Genomic DNA, 5,390 nt, shown 5'->3' on the forward strand with positions numbered 1-5,390 from the left:
GGCCCCCCCTCAGCAGAGCCCTTCTGCAGACGCTCAGCGGGATCAGGGCTCGGCTTTAGCGTCACTGCCGGGCTCTGCAGCGCGTCCCCGGGGTCAGGGGGGCTCAGCTGCGCCGGCCCCTCGAGGCTTCTCCAACAGCGAAAGGAGAAATCGGAGGTTTCAGCCAGCGCTGGGTCATGCAAGGAAACAGCCATTTATTTTTCCCAGATCCCATTAACATCCCGTGGAAGCCCCAGTGGGTTGGAAAAGCCTTTCCAGGTGGTTTTTGTGCCCGTGCCTGCTGCCAGGGCTGTGGGTACTCGAAGCAGGGTCTGGTTTGCAGCCCCCCCCTGAGCTGTGGGGATGGCAGGGACAGCTCCTGGCAGCTCCCTTCCCGCTGAACAGGGGCTGAGCGGCCTCTCTGATCCACCCCAAACCATTCCATGCCCATTCCCGGTGCTTCCCATGGAGCAGGGGGCAGCTCCAGCCCGGTCCCGATTCCCGAGGGAACCTCTCATCACTCGGAGGTGCCACCTGCGCCCTCTGCCCCAGGGTTCATCCTCATGGCACAGCCCCGTGCCAGGGCCACCTCCAGCTCTGGGGACAGCAGGGATTTTCCTGCTGGATGCTCCTGCTCCTGGCTGGGTCCCGCTGCACAACCTGGAGCTGCTGGGGGGGTCTTTTTGGGGCACTTATCGGCCCTAAAGGTGCCCCTGGAGGCGCTGGGGTGGCAGCAGCTCCATCCTTGGCTTCCTCCCATCTCCAACAGGGTGAGGACACTGCTGTCACCTCACTGGTGCCATGGCACCCTGGCAGAGTCCCTGCTGCGCTTTAGGATCAGCAGGAGCATCCCCATAACCACAGATCCGTCTCCAGGCTGATTTGCTCCTCCCTGGCCTCAGAATCCCTGTGCAGATCCCCTCCTCCGTGATCCCCTTCCCGTCTCCAGCAGGGCGGGGACGCTGCTGTCACCTCGCTGGTGCCACGGCCTTGCAGAGGGCACACCCCGGCAGTGTCCCCCCACTGCTTTAGGATCGGCAGGAGCATCCCCACAACCGCATTTCCAGCCAGCCCCTGCTCCAAGGGGAGGGAAGGAGCTGGAATCCGGCATTCCCGCTGCTCCAGGCATTCCTTGGCCGATGGAAAAGCCGCTCCCAGGTATCCCGGAGCGCTCTCCACGCCCCACCTCGCTCCTGCCGTGCTGCTGCAGAGGCTGAGTAATTCCTGTCGCTCCCGAGATGCTCCTCAGGCAGCCGAGCACATCCCGAGCCAGGTTTTAATTGCGTGGGATCGCAGCCGAGATGGCTCTGATTTATCTTCCCTGCTGCACCAGCACTTCTGCCTGGCCGGCTCCAGGATCCACCTGGAGAATATTCCCTGGGAATGGGGTTGAGATTTTTCCTTGCTGGAGCCTGGGGTGGGTTTTTCCCACTCACATTTGTAGGGTTGGAAGGAGATTCCCATCTTTTATCCCGTAGGACACGAGGTGATCTCCTCAGGGAGATGCCCTGAGGCATTTTCCTGGAGAATCAGGAGGTTTGGAGGGTTAAGCCAGGCTCAGCAAAGCTTAGCTCTACCAGACCTGGATGAACAAAGGGCTCCAGCACCTTTTATTCCTTTCTGGATTAGGAAAACCTCACGGATAGAGGATCCCTGCAGGCTTGGGAAAGTTTTGGGGGTGATGCCTCCAATCCCAAAGGCAGGAACCTTTGGATCCTGGGATAGACAGGATCCATTCCCAGCTGTTTCCCTCCTCCCTCTCCCTTCCCACATTCCAAGCTGTTCAAAGAATTCCCCACATTTTCACCCCTTCAAGACAAGGATCCCAAATCCCATCTTTAACTCCAATCCCAAATTCAAGCAAATCCCCCAAATTCCCACCTCCTGCTTGTTGCCATGGAGAGACCCCAGGATCCTCCGGAGAACCCTTCCCACGATCCGGGAATGGGAAATGTTCCTCTGCTTCCTTTATTCCCTGCTTTGGGGCTGCTTTGATTCGCCCCTGCCATAAAAGCTGCCCATAAATCCCATAAAACCCAGGAATAACCGGAATTAGAGCCCAAACGGGACCGGCTCCCTCCGGCAGCGCTGGGAATGTGGTGGGATTTATCCTTTCCTCATTCCCGGACATCTTTGCATCCACCTTGGGAAGCAATTCCGGGGTTGGACACCCCGATGGAGTTCCCCTGTTTATGGGGTTTTTTTAAATGGATAACGTGGGGGGTTTTTATGGATTACATGGGATTTTTAAATGGGTAACATGGGGGTTTTTCATGGATAACGTGGGGGGGTTTTTTATGGATAATGTGGGCGTTTTTCATGGATAATGTGTGTGGGGGGGTTTAGGGATAAGATGGGGGGTATTTTTATGGATAACGTGGGAGTTTTTTATGGATAACATGTGGATTTTTTATGGATAATGTGGGGGTTTTTTTCAGGATACCGTGGGGGTTTTTAATGGATAATGTGGGGGTTTTTTATGGATAACATGGGGATTTTTTAATGGATAACATGGGGGGGTGTTTATGGATAACGTGGGGGTTTTTTATGGATAACATGGAGGATTTTTTTATGGATAATGTGGGGATTTTTATGGGTAACGTGGGGGTTTTTTACGGAATGAGCTTTGCCTCGCAGGAATTTTCTCTGCCTCTCTCCCGCTGCCGTCTCCCACGCCCACACGTCCAACCCCTAGGCAGGAGATTGGTCCGGAGGGAAAGAAACTTCCTAAAAAAAAACCACGGGGAGGGAAAAGCTTGGAAAAGGCTGGGAATGCTGCTGGGCGTGTTATGGGGAATTTGTTTCTTTTATTGCCAGCCACGAACGGAATTCAAACCTGCAGCGTCAGCGGTGGAGCTCTGGCTTTGTGGCAGGGCCATTTAACACCGGGCTTTATCCCGGGATATTTCCCCCCTCCCTCTGCCTCCTCCCAGGTGGTGACAAATCCTGGGATGCTCCTGCAAAAGGGCGCTGCTGGTTTTGAGCTCAATTCCCACAAACCCAGCGGATTTTCCAGGGCTCCGATCCCTCTCCCTGCCCGTTGGGATCTGCCTTCGGCGCTGTGGGACCGGGAGGCAAAACCCGTCGGGATGGAGAGGATGGAGAAGGGAGAATAATCCACAGGAACTGGAAAAACTGGAGGAAAAAAACTGGGATCTGCTTTTTTGGGGGGTACTGATCCAGGGGGATTGGAGCCCTGGAAAGGCGGTGGGAGATCAGGAACGCTCCCGGCTGGAGGAGGAGGAGGAGGAGGAGGCCTGTGGGGTTGCCATGGTGATGGAGCATCTCCAAATCCTCGGATTATTTATCCCTGGATTTGTTTAGGCTCAGGGAAAGCCTTGACGGTGGGAAGAGGGTTGGGATATGAGGAAGAGGAGGGTGAGAGCCCAGGGATGCTGATCCTAGAGGAGAAATCCTAAAATTCGAGCTCTGGGGCACAGCTCCACAAAGGAGACCTTTGGAGCAGCAGAAAATGGGGATTTTGGGATGGTTTTTGGGGCTTCTGCCCTCGCAGGGGTCCTGTGATCCCAAATCTGCCCCGGATTCCCACTGAGCTGCCACTGTGGGACCTGACCCATGGAATCCAGGCTTAACTGGGATTCATTTGGGTGTCTGGATGGATCTGGATCAGGTCCTGATGCTGTCCGAGGGGCCTGATGGATGCTTGGAATGCTTTCCAAAGCCATTTCCAGAATTCTGGAGGAGCTTGATTGACTGATCTCCGATTTCTGGGATCAAACTTCCCCTCCCTCCATCCCTTCCTGTAGCACTGGAGCATCCCATGCACTTCCAGCCGTATCCAGCTGCAAATTCCCTCGGGAAGAGCCACCCCTGTGTCCCCTCCTTGGGGCTCAGCCCCCTGTGCTGGGTTGGCGACACTTCCAGGAATTCTTCCAGGAATTCAGGATGCTCCTTCCTGATGTGTCCCTGCACATCTGCTGCCACTCCTGAGGAAAACCGGGACACTTGGGGATGTTTGGGGTTGGAATTTCGGGATAAAATAGGACAAGTGGCACTGAGAGAGCCAGGGACATCCCGGTGTTTGCCGTGCCCCCCTTCCCATTCCCACTCCCTCCTTTCCATGGGATCTTTAATTGCTCCTAAAGCTCATCTCCAATTCCTTTTGATGCCTCCAGTGTCCCCGTTATGTAAATCCCAGCGTGGGAACGCCGTGGATTTTATGGATGCAGCATTTGCGCGGCTGAGGGGACACCTTGGATTGTCACATCAAAGGACGAGGAAAAAAACCTCTGGGAAATCGGGAGCCCTGTGGATAAATCGATTCCGTTTGATTTTGCCAACAGAGGTCAGCGGGAAGCGTGGAGGAAGCTGGAATTGGGCAAAGAAATCCCGGGATCTCATTGTGCCGGGAATGTTTTCAGAGGGGAAGGGAAGGGAAAAGGGGAAAGAAAAGGGGAAGAGGGAAGAGGGAAGAGGGAAGAGGGAAGAGGGAAGAGGGAAGAGGGAAGAGGGAAGAGGGAAGAGGGAAGGGAAGCAAATCCCTTTCCCAACTCTTGAACTATGAATTCCCCTGCTTTGACCTCCTCTCCAAAGGGCTTCGCCGCCCTTCCTTTATTTCTCGGAGCAGGTTTTGTTTTCCCTGGGCATTCCCAGGCTCCAGATGGTGCCAGGCTCAGCCGTTCCAGGCCCTCAGCCCCCGCTGCCCACGGAGCCCCAGCTGGGATCAGAGCCCGTCCACCCAAGGCCCCTCCGGAGCTTTTCCGCAGCTTTTCCGCAGCTTTTCCGTGGCTCTGACCGGGAATTCTTTGGAGAAACGTGACACAAAGGAATAAACAGAGCTGATGGATCCCATTCCCTTCCCAAGGGAAGGCCAAGGAGCATCCTCAGGGAATGAGGGTCCCACCGGAACTGTCGCCCATAGGTGGGATGGGAATGAGGATTTTCCCTGGCTGTGGATGCTGAGGGAGCCTTGGATGAAGAAAATATTCCCCAAATCATGGAATGATTTGGAAGGGAGGCCACTGAGTCCCTGAGCAGGGACATTCCCACTAAACCTTATCCCAGAGCCAGCAGGATGACATTCCATGGAAAACAGCACAGCCAACACTCCCACACCTCTGAAAAATCTGGGAGAAAAGCAGGATTTGGCTAAAAACACCCGAGAGAAGCAAACAACGTTTCTTGGGAAGGGAAGGAGAAGGCTGGGAACGTTTTCCAAGAACCCCCCCGCTCCAGCACGGGGAGGACAATGACAAACGAGGTGAACTCGGAGGCTGCGGAGAAAATCTTGGCAGCGGGCGGAAAAGGCGCTGCCAGATTCCGGGGAATTTTAACTGGCATTTCATTAGCGGCACTCAGGTGGTCACAGGACCCGTGGCAGTGCCGCAGTTCCTGGGATTTGTTAATTAAAGCTGCTCCTGACAGGAATTAACGAGTTTTTAATGAATCTG

The 5,390-nt window shown here is 55.0% G+C and overlaps 1 long non-coding RNA gene across 1 annotated transcript; it reads left to right on the top strand.

Moving 5' to 3' along the window:
- Window positions 1–6: 6 nt before the first annotated feature.
- Window positions 7–5,382, top strand: LOC108444933. Its single transcript, XR_001859650.1, has 2 exons — window positions 7–4,285; window positions 4,568–5,382. It is a non-coding gene; the product is annotated as an uncharacterized LOC108444933 (long non-coding RNA).
- The last annotated feature ends 8 nt before the right edge of the window (window positions 5,383–5,390 follow it).

This window comes from Corvus brachyrhynchos, unplaced genomic scaffold, assembly GCF_000691975.1.
Source record: "Corvus brachyrhynchos isolate BGI_N302 unplaced genomic scaffold, ASM69197v1 scaffold72, whole genome shotgun sequence".
NCBI lineage: Eukaryota > Metazoa > Chordata > Aves > Passeriformes > Corvidae > Corvus > Corvus brachyrhynchos.